The sequence below is a fragment of the Haliotis cracherodii genome, unplaced genomic scaffold (assembly GCF_022045235.1).
Source record: "Haliotis cracherodii isolate W230 unplaced genomic scaffold, xgHalCrac1.p SCAF_7, whole genome shotgun sequence".
Taxonomy (NCBI): domain Eukaryota; kingdom Metazoa; phylum Mollusca; class Gastropoda; order Lepetellida; family Haliotidae; genus Haliotis; species Haliotis cracherodii.
The window spans coordinates 61850370-61866694 of NW_027266330.1; positions in this window are offsets into that span (position 1 = coordinate 61850370).

The following is a 16325-nucleotide window of genomic DNA, read 5'->3' on the forward strand; positions in this document are numbered from 1 at the left end:
CAATATTCCAGCTATATGACGGCGGTCTGTAAATAATCGAGTCTGGTCCAGACAATCCAGTGGTTGATGTATCGATCCACACAATTGGGATTGATGACATGCATCATCAACCAAGTCAGCGGGCCTGACCACCCGACATGGTGATTGACAACATGAGCATCGATCCACGCAATTGGGATCGATGACATGCATCAACCGAGTCTGTGCATGTGTTGCTGAAGACCTATTCTACCCCGGATCTTCTCATAGTGGCGTGTTGTGGAGAACTACTACCTCCATCACACCAAACTAGTTCTCAATACGTACGTGAAAATGTTGTCGAAGGGGCTCCAACTATTGACAGTCTTTTTACAAACTTCATGGACGGGCTCGGACGGGGAGGGTGCTCTAGAACTTTGAGTCTGCTCACAATTTTATCCCGTCTCTCCCGTTCTGCAATTAATCGGTTTGACAACGTACTTAAAACGAGAAGACGTATTACGAACGGAATTGCCGTACTTCGAACCTACTAGGGACGTGTTACGACGTGGTGCAGTCGGACATAAATTTCAGTACATGTGCACACCGACCGGGTCGACTTCTCTTTGGAGGCATGATGTGTACACCTCGGAGCCCTGAACTTGAATGAAGATTGGCTACAACGCGCTCGGTATCCATAAGAATCGGGCCAGGACGGGCCAGGACGCGAATACACACGCACTTGGGACGAGATGAGGACTTACTGCGAACGAGTTGGTCGGGTTAAGAATTAGTTGGAACGAGGTAGAACGCGGTTGAACTGGTTAAGAATGGGTTGAGAACGGCTATGGACGTGTTCGAACGGCTTCGAAACGTTGTCGGGATGACGTGAACGGGCACTTTTAAACGATCTGAACTGAAAACAAACGAACTGCAGACTGGCCAAGAAGGAGATAGACGTATTGAGGACTGCTTATGAACGAACTAGCATCGTATTTTACGCCAAACTACCCGTTCTATCGTGATCACAGCTCGTTCTAGTATTTTAATTAGAACGGGATAGGGGGCGGTCGGGTAGCTTAGTGGTTAAAGCGTTCGCTCGTCACACCTAAGACCCGGGTTCGATTCCCGATATGGGTACAATGTGTGAAGCCCATTTCTGGTGTCCAACGCCGTGATATTGCTGGAAAATTGCTAAAAGCGGCGTAAAACCATATTCACTCACTAGAACGGGATAGAACTACTTTGGTGTGATGGTAGCATAAACCCTATAACCCAAAGTTTGAAAGTATTGAAATTTGTCGTCATTACGCTTTTATTTGCCTTTGTTTTTGTCATATTGAACAAATAGTTATGAAGTACACGGCTATATTTTAAGGGCGCTTCCGAAAGTCTTCTGCGACCAACTGACCACCAAGTAAATTATTTATCAATACAAGACCACATGGGACAGGAATATGGAACTCCGTCTCTGTACACCTCCATGTTAGCATACGAACCTTTTCCACAATCATAATAAATCAATTGGACGACTATAACTAGTCAAGAACAGAGTATATCAGACTCAATTATCCGCCAAAACGGCTTCCATTGAGCGTTAAAGGCAAAATATGGTGAAAAGGGTGATTTGCATAAAAAGAATTTTGTTTGTAGTCTGACATGTGTTTATGGATCACTATCATTTATTAGCTGGTGTCACATTTAATGTTAATTACGCTTGTGATGTTCTTATTTATTTGTGTGTGTGTTCATCAATAAACTGAGACCTTGTGCTGATGTAACCTAAATTTCCTTCTCTAAGGCGGGGTCTTGGTCGCAACAACTTATAAGGTTATACTGAACAACATTATTTTGTTGTTAAACACCGCACTAGCAATATCCCTGCTATATGACGGCGGTCTGTAAATAATCGAGTCTGGACCAGACAATCCAGTGATTGATATCATGAGCATCGATCCACGCAACTGGGATCGATGACATGCATCAACCAAGTCAGCGAGCCTGACCACCCGATCCCGTTAGTCGCCTCTTACGACAAGCATAGTCGCCTTTTACGGCAAGCTTGGGTTGCTGAAGACCTATTCTACCCCGGATCTTCACGGGTCACTACCAATTAGTAATGATACCAGGTGTTCGCGAATAGGTGAGCCCACCGTTGGCACCTGCCACATTCACATGGACGAGCAAGTCACTGGTGCACCTGAAAAAAGAACAGAACATCATTGGACCAATACACACAGAGCCTACACACAGTAACCAGGAGACTGAGGGCAGTCGGCATCACAGCCTACAAGCAGCAACCAGGAGACTGAGACTGAGAGCAGTCGGTATCAGAGCCTACACACAGTAACCAGGAGACTGAGGGCAGTCGGTATCAGAGCCTACACACTGTAACTAAGAGACTGAGGGCAGTCGGTATCACAGCCTACACACAGTAACCAGGAGACTGAGGGCAGTCGGCATCACAGCCTACACACTGTAACCAGGAGACTGAGGGCAGTCGGTATCACAGCCTACACACAGTAACCAGGAGACTGAGGGAAATCGGTATCACAGCCTACACACTGTAACCAGGAGACTGAGGGCAGTCGGTATCAGAGCCTACACACAGTAACCAGGAGACTGAGGGCAATCGGTATCACAGCCTACACACTGTAACCAGGAGACTGAGGTCAATCGGTATCACAGCCTACACACAGTAGCCAGGAGACAGGGCAGTCGGTATCACAGCCTACACACAGTAACCAGGAGACTGAGGGAAATCGGTATCACAGCCTACACACTGTAACCAGGAGACTGAGGGCAGTCGGTATCAGAGCCTACACACAGTAACCAGGAGACTGAGGGCAATCGGTATCACAGCCTACACACTGTAACCAGGAGACTGAGGTCAATCGGTATCACAGCCTACACACAGTAGCCAGGAGACAGGGCAGTCGGTATCAGAGCCTACACACTGTAACCAGGAGACTGAGGGCAGTCGGTATCACAGCCTACACACTGTAACCAGGAGACTGAGGGCAGCTGGTATCAGAGCCTACACACAGTAACCAGGAGACTGAGGGCGACCGGTATCACAGCCTACAAGCAGTTACCAGGAGATTGAAGGCATTCGGTATCACAGCCTATACACAGACTGACAGCCTGGATGCGATTAAATACTTTATTTTTGCACCTAGAAAAGACGATGTCCTGCACGTTATTACGATTCTGAAACTCATGAAAGATCGTGTTTAAAAGACTGACATGTGGACCACAAAGGTCATTTGTCCGCCATAACGTCACCAATGACAGCCATATACCTATCACTTTACATACAATTACTGCGCATCTGAATACTTGATGAATGATGGTGGCACCTTACAAACAGGACAACAGTGTACACGTCTCCAATATAAGTATAATTACACGGAAGAAGGCTCAGATCTCGGTCACGAAGAGTCAGGGTCTCGTGTGTCAACCACTGGCGTTAAATACTGCCTGGCACCTCCTGCCCATGAACGAAATGAGAGTACGGATGACACGTTGGGGAATGGCAGCCCACTCGGCCTGCAGTACATATGGCAGCATTTCAGGATGCAGTGGTCCCGCATGTGTTCTATCAAGATCATTAAAATCAGATCTTAGTTCTCGCTACCGCTGAACAAAAACATCTAAGGACATCTCATAATGGGTCACATTAGAACGACCTTTCATTCGACCAATAAAAAACATCGCTAACTAAAATGGGAAAGTGACAGTCGAAAAGGTTTATTCGTTCGGGGTATTCCGAACGAAAGTTGCTCAAATCTCTCACTTCAACGGGATATACATTGGAAACGAAAGAGATACCCATAACACGTGAAAGAGCTGCAATTCAATCTCGGCCATCTATTAGAAAAACATTTCAGAATGTTCTCTCGTTCAGCTTTTAAATTTAGATTTGTGTTTGTTTGTCTGTTGTTTAACGCCGCACTATATCTCAGCTATATGACGGCAATCTGTAAATAATCGAGTCTGGACCAGACAATCCAGCGATTGACATCATGAACATCGATCCATGCAATCGGGATCGATGACATGCATCAGCCAAGTCAGAGAGCCTGACTACCCGATCCCGTTAGAAGCCTCTTACGACAAGCATAGCCGCCTGTTACGGCAAGCATGGGTTGCTGAAGACCTATTCTACTACCCCGGATCCTCACGGGTCTAAGTGAGTTAGTATTCTAAGTAAGTTAGTACTATATAGTTTAGGCTCAAGCTCAATATTTGAGTTATTTTCCCCGTTTCTGTTTCTATCAATAATGCTTTGCGTGTACAAAGTAAATGACCTTTTTAAAGTATAAACGTTCCTCCTGTGAGACGTTTCTATCCTTTCTTCGTCTATTTACGAGGCGCATTTTCTCGAACATTCTGGTGATAAGTCCTCATGGGGAAATCAGGGTCATCAGAGGTCCCAGGCAATCTACATTCCTCAGACCTAACTGTTTTTTGTTTTTGTTTTTTGTTGTTTTGTTGTTGTTGTTTGTTTTGTTTTGTTTATTTTTATTATTTTTTATTTTTTTTTGGGGGGGGGGGGGGGGGGGGGGGGCAATATATTGTTTTCAGAATGTAGGCCTTTCAGCCTATGATTATCAGTTTAAGAGATAAATAATTATACAGTATCATTATTGCCATTTCGAATGCGTATAAACAAAAGCCTACATACTCCTGACCTCTCGGCAGTAACCTGTCCCGAGGGATTACATTTCACAATAACTTAATGAAGCTGGTGATCAGGTTCGGTGACTCGGTTAATTAAGTGTCATTGTAACGCGTGGATCGTCGCGCAGCATATCTATCACTTATCTATCACTTAGCCGTCTTCTCCAGACTCGATTATTTAAAGGTCGCCTTCTCATGGCTGGAATATTTCCTAGTTCGGCATTAAACTACGACCAAACTTATGATAGGGTAAACAATTGTTCCATCGATGACACCAGTGTTGCATTTAAAATATATTGTAATGAACAAAAAAGCTTAATTGAAAAAAATATAAAAGTAAGTAATGCTGTGATTGGCATCTTCTTGGTTAGGATGATGTTCAAATACTTAGGAAAGACAGGCATGATTTGAATCAACATTTAAACATCTGCATTTCTGACTCACGATCCTGTGGCTCTCCCGTCAATATTATATTTCTTGCTAGTTGCTTGTCCGTTGTTTAACGCAATATTTCTTCTTGGAGGAGACTACGGTTATAACGAACCCGAAGGGGACCACCAATTTTTGTTCGTAATAACCGTAGTTCGTTATAAGAATACATACAGCATGTATACAACAAATGGTCGGGACTAAAAATAAGTTCGTTAGATTTGTCAGTTTGTTATAAGCGTGTTCGTTATAAACGTAGTTTACTATAATTAGATACATTATTTTTATATAATACTAGTTTTTGTCTACCATAAAATGTTTTGAAACAAGGAATGGTGGAATATGCTTCCATGACAAATTAACGACGTTTGATTGATTGGTCTTTATTCAAAGCCACAGTCAGCAATATTCCAGCACAATGACGGCGATCTGTAAATAATCAAATCTGGACCAAATAATCCAGAGATTGATATTATGAGCATCAATCTACGCAATGATTAGGAACCGATGACATTCACCAAACCAAGTCAGCAAGCCCGACCACGCGATCCCGTTGCTCGCCTCTTACGACAAGCATGAGTTGCTGAACACCTATTCTCTACCCGAGTCTTCACGGGTACGTCATGAGGTGCGTAGTCAAGTAACGGATTATGTTATTTGTATGGCTCCGGTATGTAATCAGCTTCTCTGTCCGTCTTACCACCATGAGCATGGATCTACGAAGATCAGATAAGCATCACTAGTCTATTCATTTAAAGAAAATACCCAAAAGAAAAAATCAATGGAATTACGAGTGTTGACTGGTGAGTGTTCTGAGCCTCACACTGCACGACTTCGATTATTTACAGTGAGTGTTACATCTCCGTTAGAAGGAATTCATATCAAAACAGGATACAATACGTTTGCTACTTCACGTGACTGTCACATGAAACAACACAATCTGACATAGTGGCTTACTCCTTCATGGCTGACCGTAGGGTTGCACATTTGAAAATAATGTCATATTATATCAGTTGCACAGGTTCAAACCCAAATAGGCACAAACACATAGCCCAACGCATCGTCAATTGTTCAGCGGCCAACACACACGTCAAAATTAATACCTAAAATCTACAAATGGACTTTAAAAATATCATACAATGTCCAAGATCGTGCAATAACCGGTAAGCGCCACTCATCAGTATAATTATATATGCCATCTTCCAGAATTGGAAGGAATCCATATCAAAACAGGATTCACTGCTTTGGCTTCTTCACGTGACTGTCACATCATATAACACAATCTGCCGTATGGGTTTACACTTTCATGACTGACGGTAGAGTACAAACTACATGCGCAGAGGGATAGGTCGAATATATGTCGTAATCCGTCTCGATGACTGATATGGTCAAAAGCAAATGTTGTGAGGCCCAGACTCCATTGTCTACAAGCCGCCGTGATATTTACGGACTTCTTTCACTTCCTTTCTATTATCGTTAGCAATGTCAGCTTTATGACGGCGATCTGTATATAATCGAGTTTGGACCAGACAATGCAGTGGTTGACATCATGAGCATCGATCTGGCTGAAATAATGCCGATGCGACGTTAAATTTAAAATCACTTAACTCAAGTCGAGCCTGACCCCCCAATCCCTTTAGTCGCCTCTTACGACAAGCATGGGTTGCTGAAGGCTGATTCTGAATTCTAACCCGGACCTTCACGTTTGTGGACTGCTCTAATTCCCATGTAAAGCGACAAACATACTCAGCAATATTCCGGCTATATGAGGGTGGTCTGTAAAATAATCGAGTCTGGACCAGACAATCCAGTGATTGACATCATGAGCATCGATCCACGCAATTGGGATCGGTGACATGCATCAACCAAGTCAGCGAGCCTGACCACCCAAACCCGTTAGTCGCCTTTTACGACAAGCATAGTCGCCTTTTTACGGCAAATGTGGGTTGCTGAAGACCTATTCTCCCCCGGAATCTTCACGGGTCTGCAAACAGGTGTATTGTGAATGTGACCATAAGTGTGTTGGTATTGTCAGAAACAGACAACAAAAACAGTTTATTTCTCTTTAAACCATCTGCAGTGGTACACAAGTGTACACAAGATAATCATGTACACATATTTTTTTAATAATATGACAAGACGACAGAATGTCATGCATGGATATATCATATCTTTTCTGTTTTCTTACAGCTTTTTACATTTATACGATCTCTAGCGTGAGTGAGTGGGTTAAAATTTAACGTCACATCGGCAATATTACAGCCATATCGTTTAATTAGGAAATTGCTTGCCGTAAAAGGCGGCTATGCTTGTCGTAAAAGGCGACTTACCGGATCGGGTGGTCAGGCCCGCTGACTTGGTTGATACATGTCATCGTATCCCAATTGCGTGAATCGATGCTCATCATGTCTATCACTGGATTGTCTGGTCCAGACTCGATTATTTAAAGATTGCCGTCATATAGCTGGAATATTGCTGAGTGCGTCGTTAAACAACAAACAACAAACAAAACAAAATAAACATAAGAGGTCCCTCCGGCAATCTACATTCCTCATAAGACCTAACTTTTTTGGGGGAAATAATTATACAGTTTAAGTATTGTCATTTCAAACGCGTATAAACAAAAACCTACATACTGCTGACCTCTCGGCACTAACCTGACCCGAGGGATTACATTTCACAATGACTTCATGGATCGGGTGGTCAGGCTCGGTGACTCGGTTGATAATATGTCATTGTAACGCGTGGATCGTCGCGCAGCATATCTATCACTTAGCCGTCTTCTCCAGACTCGATTATTTATAGGTCGCCTTCTCATGGATGAAATATTTCCTAGTGCGGCATTAAACTACAACCAAACTTATGATAGAGTAAACAATTATTCCATCGATGACACTAGTGTTGCAATTAAAATATATTGTAATAAACAAAAAAGCTTGATTGCAAAAAATATAATACTGAGGCATGCAGATGATCAAATATTAAAGCATGATTTGAATCAACATTTGTGGCTGTGGCTCTGTTTTCTTGCTAGTTGGTTGTTCGCTGTTTAACGCCGCACTCATGTACTGTCACCATGGTGAGGACCGATTTGTGCACAGGCGCACTGGAATGTTTGAAGAGCATACCTTTTCTCAGCATCTTCGGTCTCTCAGTCATAATTTCATCCCGTGATTGCTTCGAAAGTTTAGCATAACATGCTCCGTTTATTGTCTGGCCTTTTGGATTTGGTTTTGTTGGTTGGTTGGTTTGTTGTTTAACGCCGCACTCAGCAATATTCTAGCAATATGACGGCGGTCTGTAAATAATCGAATCTGGTTGGTTGGTTTGTTGTTTAACGCCGCACTCAGCAATATTCTAGCAATATGACGGCGGTCTGTAAATAATCGAATCTGGTTGTTTGGTTGGTTGTTTAACGCCGCACTCAGCAATATTCCAGCTATATGACGGCGGTCTGTAAATAATCGAGTCTGGACCAGATAATCCAGTGATTAATATCATGAGCATCGATCCACGCAATTGGGATTGATGACATGCATCAACCAAGTCAGCGAGCCTGACCACCCGATCCCGTTAGTCGCCTTTTACGTCAAGCATAGTCGCCTTTTACGGCAAGCATGGGTTGCTTAAGACCTTCTCTACCCCGGAATCTTCACGGGTCTAACATACAAGGACAAGTATCACAAGTATCCGCAAGTATTCAAAATCATAACCTTCCATCCATAGTAGAAACTCTAGGTCAAAGAGCAGGGAGCAAGTTCTTCACCAAATTGGACGCTAATTCTGGATTCTACCAGGTTCCACTTGCAGAAGAATCATCTCGTCCTGCCAAGTCATTACGCCTTTTGGACGCTACACGTTCAACCGTCTACCCATTGGCATTAATTCAGCTCCATAAGTATTACAGCAACAAATGTTTCAGGTTCTCAATGGAGTACAGGGAGTACCATGCCAAATGGACGATACCCTAGTCACAGTAAGGTCTATTGAAGAGCACGATCAACGTCTCAACGCAGTACTTGAGAAAGTCTCAGAAGCAGGTGTAACACTAAACTTGAATAAATGCAAAGACCCAAGTCAAGTTGCTCGGATTCATCGTGAATGCAGAAAAGATCATGTCAATTTCAGAAATGAAGGAGCCAACAACTCTCACAGAATTGAGAAGATTCTTCGGGATGATAAACTTTATAATCAAGTTCTCACCAAATCTGGCAGAGAAGTCCAAACCTCTCATAGATTAACTGAAGACAGATTCAGTATGGTGTTGGGATCAACATCAGAGAGCCGCTTTCAGAGCAATGAAGGGAGAGATAAGTTCCAGTAGAGTACAAGCATACTACGATGCAACAAAGCCTACCAAAGTGTCTTCTGCTGATGCTTCATCTTATGGTCTGGGTGCTACTCAGTGTTACTACAGCAACATGAAGATCCCTGGAGGCTAGTAATTCGCCTTGCGATCTCTCACACCTACAGACCTACAGAGCAAAAATATGCGCAAGTAGAAACGGAGGCACTAGCACCATCGTCGTGAAAAGAGATCACAAGCTGTTACTCTCACTTCTTGGATTTAAGGAACTAGATCTATTACCTCCACGAGTCCAATTAATGAGATTCTCGTACACAGTGAAATGCGACCTGGGAAGAATCTTGTACTGGCTGATACTTTGTCCAGATCATCCTCTCTCAAGTTCAGCCACATCTGAAGAAGAAGTCAGACAGGAAACTGTTGCCTACGTTGACAGTGTGATGAAAACCAAACCTGGAACAGAAAAACTTCTTGATGAAATTCGGACAGAACTAAAAACAGGAAGAAGTGTACAGCAAACTAAAATGAGATATTGTTAAGAAGGATGGCAACACAAGTCTAAAGTTTCAGGAGCAGTTAAACATTATTTTCAATTCCGACACGAGCTGAGGAATTTTGTTGAGGGGAAATAGACTAGATATTCCAACATCAATGAAATTGGAAATGCTAGATTTTCTTCACCCAGGACATCAAGGGACAGTCAAGTGTAGGGAAAGAGCTTAGCTATCAGTGTGGTGGGCAGGACTTTCAAAGCAAAGCAAAGAAGTCGTCGACAATTGCACTGAGTGTATCAAAGGGAGAACACATACTTCAGAACCGCTGATACCTACCGAACATCAAGATCGACCCTGGCAACGAATCGCGACGAACGGGATCGCGTGGTCAGGCTCGCTCGGTTTATGCGTGTCATCGATCCGAATTGCGTTGATCGATGTTCATGATGTCAATCACAGGATTGTCTGGTCCAGACTCGATTATGTACAGACCACCGTCATATAGCTGGAATATTGCTGAGTGCCGCATTAAACAACAAACAAACAAACTTTGGACTCGTGGAGGTTTTTGTTTAACACTTAATACAAGGAAACACACAGTACAAGTCAAAATAGGGAAATGTATCGGAAAACATTTGTCACTAGTGAGTCAAAACATCAAACTTTCTACAAGCTTTGCCAAGGCCTTGAATGTTGAAACCTTGATCAAACAATCTTTAACAAAAGGAATTACGTGCAAGATTCACTTTCCTGCACTGTAAAGGTCACTAACGAGGACATGACCAAGCAATAATCAGCAAATAGCTTGCGAATGCGGCGATAACTTGCTTTCTCATACGTTACCATAGTTATAGTCATTAACAAAAGTTCATGTGTCAGTCCTTTTTATATATTTTGGTCCGTCGGCATAGGTAGACATTGAATGATGTTCCCTGGCAACAGCACTCTCAGTGATGACACTACACATTGTATTTCTCAAATGCTAATTCCTTTTATGCATGCATTTGTACTGGGCGTGATGGTTGGGATCTGAGAAGGCGATAGGGTTACTTTGACATTTGTCTCCCTAGCGACATACAGTTCAATTATAGACACAAAACTACAAATGTTAATTTTCTGGCGGAAGGTCAAGGACAGGTTTTCCAAAAGTACAATCAACGGTTTATTGATACGCAGGGCCTCGACTTCCTCATTGTTTGTTTGTTTGTTTGTTGTTTTACGCCGCACTCACCAATATTCTAGCTATATGACGCCGGTCTGTAAATACTCGAGTCTGGACCAGACAATCCAGTGATTGATATCATGAGCATCGATCCACGCATTCGGAATCGATGACATGCGTCAACCAAGTCAGGGAGTCTGACCACCGTCTCCCGTTAGTCGCCTTTTACGACAAGCAATCGGCTTTTACGGCAAGCATGGTTTTCCCCGGATCTTAACGGGTCGGCATGATTCATGAACCAGCCTGAGCCAGTGGACTCCTAAAACAAATGTCTTAAAATTTAAAAATCCCGAAGGTAACTCGTAAAGGGACACCGAACAAGGAAAGATCGATATCCGAGTGATATGAACACAAATATTATTTGTCGTAAATGTCGTAAAGTACTGTAAAATTATAAGCAAGAACCTATTACGTATCAAGTATTTATTACCATGCGCCCTTTCAGTTTGCATAATGTTTTCCCTCATCCACGGTCGGGTAGCCTAGTGGTTAATGCGTTCGCTCGTCACGCCGAAGACCCGGGTTCGATTCCCGACTTGTGTACTATGTGTAAAGCCCATTTCTGGTGTCCCCCGCCGTGAAATCGCTAAAAAATTGCTAAAAGCGGCGTAAAACCGTACTCACTCACTCACCCAATCACTGGCTGGATAGCTTCTCTGACAATGTGTTTTGGGTTAAAAATCAATGTTCCGCTCCTTATTTCAGAGAAGCAGTGTATTTTCTCAAAAGGCGATTGAAAAAAGAAAATCTGTAAAAACCTCAATAAGAACAATAACATATTAAATATTCGGTATCTAAGTGATGATCCGAGGGTCTTCCTGAACTAAATGTCACATAACCTCAGGGTAGACTGTTTCCCGTCTTAATGGCACCACGCAAGGAAGTCAATGGAGAGTTTCAAAGAAAATGTCAATGTTTGAATGTGTGAGAAGGCCTGTCAACAATGATTTCCAAAGATCGATCAAATCCAGTCACAAGATATCATGCTGTGCAGCCATTAATTATTGTCCAGGGCTGCTCGTGATTATGAGTCCCAGGTTGGATTGCATTAGATCAAGGTGTCGTGTTTGTCTGTTGTTCATGTGTAGGTCTGTGTTACCGAATATGGCACTCACAGACGGCTCGAGGTTTGTCAGTCTGTTGACTGACGCCTTCATAATGGAGTACGTTAATGGCACTTTTTGCTTTCTTTTGTTTTCCTGACCCATGGGAATACAAATTATAGAGAAGACGTCATCAGACTTAATGGTTTTATCCCAGCAGTTTTTCAAAATGTCAATACACTACATTTGAAAAGTTCCTTCCCCTGTATCGCGAAATAGTTTCGCGACAGTGCCGTGAAAGTATTGCAAATGTGACTCGAAAATGGTGCGATAATACCTTGAAAGTAGCCCGTAAATGGCGGGAATGTGGCGCGATAGTACCGTACAAGTATTTCGCGAAAATAAGGGGAGTTATTTGTGAAATGTAGTGTACGTATTGTATAGACATTATTGAACTTCAAATTGGCGTAATGCGCATATTGATCTCAGCGAAAGGTGAATCTTCTTTTTGTTGTAAGAAGACAATCATGACTTAGTAATCCATTACTACTTAACTCAGTTCTAAAGATCTTTTCCCTTCGAAGTGGAATTGTGAAAGCTAACTACTTCAGAAGACAACTATGGTGATTATTTATTTACAATACATATTTGGTCCCTTGAAGACCCCGGTTAGAATTGGTCGTCGTCAACCAAGGGATCGGGTGGTCGGGCTCGCTGACTAAGTTGATGCATGTTATCGTATCCCAATTGTGTAGATCGATGCGCTTAATGTAAATCACTACTTGAGTTGTCAGTCAAGGCATGATGAGCTCGTTTTACGACGATGCGTATTTGCCAGTCAGTTTACCCATGAATAGCTGCTTAGAACAGATAAGGACGAACCTGCTCAGTGCATCTATCCCTCGTGATCCCGACCCACGCAATTGGGATCGATGACATGCATCAACCAAGTCAGCGAACCTGAAACCCGATCCCGTAAGTCGCCACTTACGACAAGCATTATCGCCCTTAACGGCAAGCATGGGTTGCTGAAGACCTGTTCTACCCTGGATCTTCACGGGTCACAAGATGATGTGAAAAAGTGATATATTATATCAATGGCCTAATATTTGAAAGCGGACACTTCTCAAGTGAGCTTGCTTATCTAGCGTTGCACTCAGTAATATACAAGTTGTATTTAGGCCGTCTCTAAATAATCGAGTCTGGACACTGTCTGGATTGACATCACGAACAAACAAGTAGTCGAGCCTGACCACCCGATCCCGTTAGTTGGCTTCACAATTGAAAGTAATGTCAATTCATGGATCACTTTACACAAGAACAATCCGTTTTCAACGGCGTTGTCAGCCATGATCAATTTCATAAGAGGGAGTTGCTCTAAAGACTTTAACTAAACCGTGAAGATCCGGGGAAGAATAGGTCTTAGAAACCCATGCTTGCCGTAAAAGGCGACTAACGGGATCGAATGGCCAGCGTCATCGTATTCCAATTGGCGTAGATCGATGATCAGTGGATTGTCTAGTTAAGGCTCGAGAGAGAGAGAGAGAGAGAGAGAGAGAGAGAGAGAGAGAGAGAGAGAGAGAGAGAGAGAGAGAGATGTTATCACTATTCAGGCTAGTACCTGTTCCTGTTGCTGTAACAATGCCTATAATATATTGTAAAACCGTACTTTAAAACCGGTCACGTGTAAAGCAAGGTTTGCAAAAGTGAAACTAGGAATAATATCAGTAAATCAATTCGGATGTCACACGACACTGAATGCGTTGGGATTTAAATTTCTGTTTCACATGGGAGCCCTTGGATCACTGACTTTCTAAATGTTGGACAAGAAGTGATTATTATTTTCGATCGCACCTTCAAATCTAGTACAAATAAAAAACAAATTTAATGATGGTAACAGGAACGACGTTCCACACCGGCACAAAGTGCGTTTTAGTGTTACTTGCAAAGGTTTTTTTCACATTAAAATATTGAAATAGACAATCTTACAAAGATGGTATTGGGGAAACATGGATAACTGTCAGTGATTTGTTCCACTCTCCCCATGGGGTTCTATCCACTTCCGTCTGTTGACGTATATTTCCTTAATAGATTTTTAATATCCATCGCCGTCCTGAGAAGCCTGTCATCTTTGACGTGTTCCTGTTCCATGTCTTCAGTGAGTTTTCCAAAGTTTTCGTAAATGCTGTTCCATTCCTCTTCTGGTATTTTTAAAGGCTTACGATTAAGTGCCATTCAAAAAGTGTAAAATGACACTATCATGTGTGTCAAAATAAAGTCTGTTGTCTTACTTGTGGTGTTGTTATACATTAAAACTAGAGACCTAGTTAACACCGTTGCCAGACGTGTCGACGAAGCAAAATGGTGATAAATATGATGTCATATGCCACTTTCCTACCCAGAGTTCATTGCGGGTTATTCTCTGCGTGTGGTCAAATGCATTCACATGACATCGGGAAATTCCGACCCGGTGTGTAATTAATTTAATGCAGGTTGTATTTTCAACACAGTGAATGGTTGGTTGGTTGGCTGGTTTGTTGTTTAACGCCGAAACCAGCAACATGCATCAACCAAGTCAGCGAGCCTGACCACCCGGTCCCGTTAGTCGCCTTTTACGACAAGCATAGTCACCTTTTACGGCAAGCATGGGTTGCTGAGGACCTATTCTTCCCCGGAATCTTCACGGGTCTGGTATTCATGTTAAACTGCGGCATGGTATCTCGATGGGCTCGCACTTTAAAATCGGCATCAGTCTGGACTAGAACAAGCAGCCACACACCTGTACATGCACGTCGCTATATAATTGCAGTATACTTCGACGCGACGTTAAACCCCATTTCACCCCACCGAAGAGAGCAGTTTTGTCTGTTCAATCCCAGCCTAAAGAACCTTATATTTATCAAAGCATGCACATTTTATATCCGTCCTTAACACAATCAAAACGCAGCTAAATAAGTAACAAAGTAGATATAAGCGTTGTAGAAATATTTGAAATTTTGTGAAACATAAGCATCTTTATAACCATTATATCAGGTTCTGTTAACCTACGGTTCTTTGCAAGTGTAACTCAGAGGCGACAGTGTAGGGATGGACAAAGCAACAGCTTCACAAGTTGTTATAGGGAGGTTCCCCTTACCATAGCGTCTCTTCAGCCCAAGTTTGTTACCTGGCCGTTTGAGGTGGAATATTGGTGACTTTAGAAAGGAAGACTACCATATATCTAGATTTCCTTGAGGCATGTTTGTGGTTTAACGCCGCACTCAGCAATATTCCAACCATAATACGGTAGTCTGTAAATAATCGAATCTGATCCAGTGATTGACCTCATGAGCATCGATCCACCAAGTCAGCGAGCCTGGCTACCCGATCCCGTTAGTCGTCTCTTACTCCTGGAGTCATGGGATGTATTGAAGGCTGACATGTACAGATACAGGCACAATCAGACAACGAACCTGTCTTTGTCCATAAGAAAGGCTACCATGCGATCAACGTTCAAGCGGTCTGTCGGTCAGTGAAGATCCGGAGTAGAATAGGTCTTCAGTAACGTATGCCTGTCGTAAGAGGCGACAAACGGGATCGGGTGGTCAGGCTCGCTGACTTGGTTGATGCATGTCATCGTATCCCAATTGCGTTGATCGATGCTCATGATGTCAATCAATGGATTGTCAGATCCAGGATCGACTATTTACAAACCTCTGCCATATAGCTGGAATATTGCTGAGAGCGACGTTAAACAAAAAACAAACTAATAAAGTATTCCTCCGACTTGGCAAAAAGCACATTTGAGACCTTATATCCATCAAGTTCATTTTAAGTGAAGTCTCGTCTTTGGATTATGTTGTTGCGTGCTACGTGTAGTTTTACTTTGATTGGTTCCTTTATTCTCTCCCCCTCTCTAATCCATCCGGTGACTTATGAATATAAGTACACATTTAAGGGAAGATTTATGATTATTTTATTCCGAATATCCTCTCCCTCATGGCACTCAAAATCTAAATTTATCACTTTTCTTATCTCTGCAGTAATTGACTGGAATTCCCTAGAAATAAGTATCATACGGGATGTAAGATGCCGTTTATTGTTCTTGTTAATGAATTAAGTGAGTGAGTGAGTTAAATTTAACGTCACATCGGCATTATTTCAGCCATATAGCGACGAGACCAAGTTAAGTTATTCACAATCGAGTAATT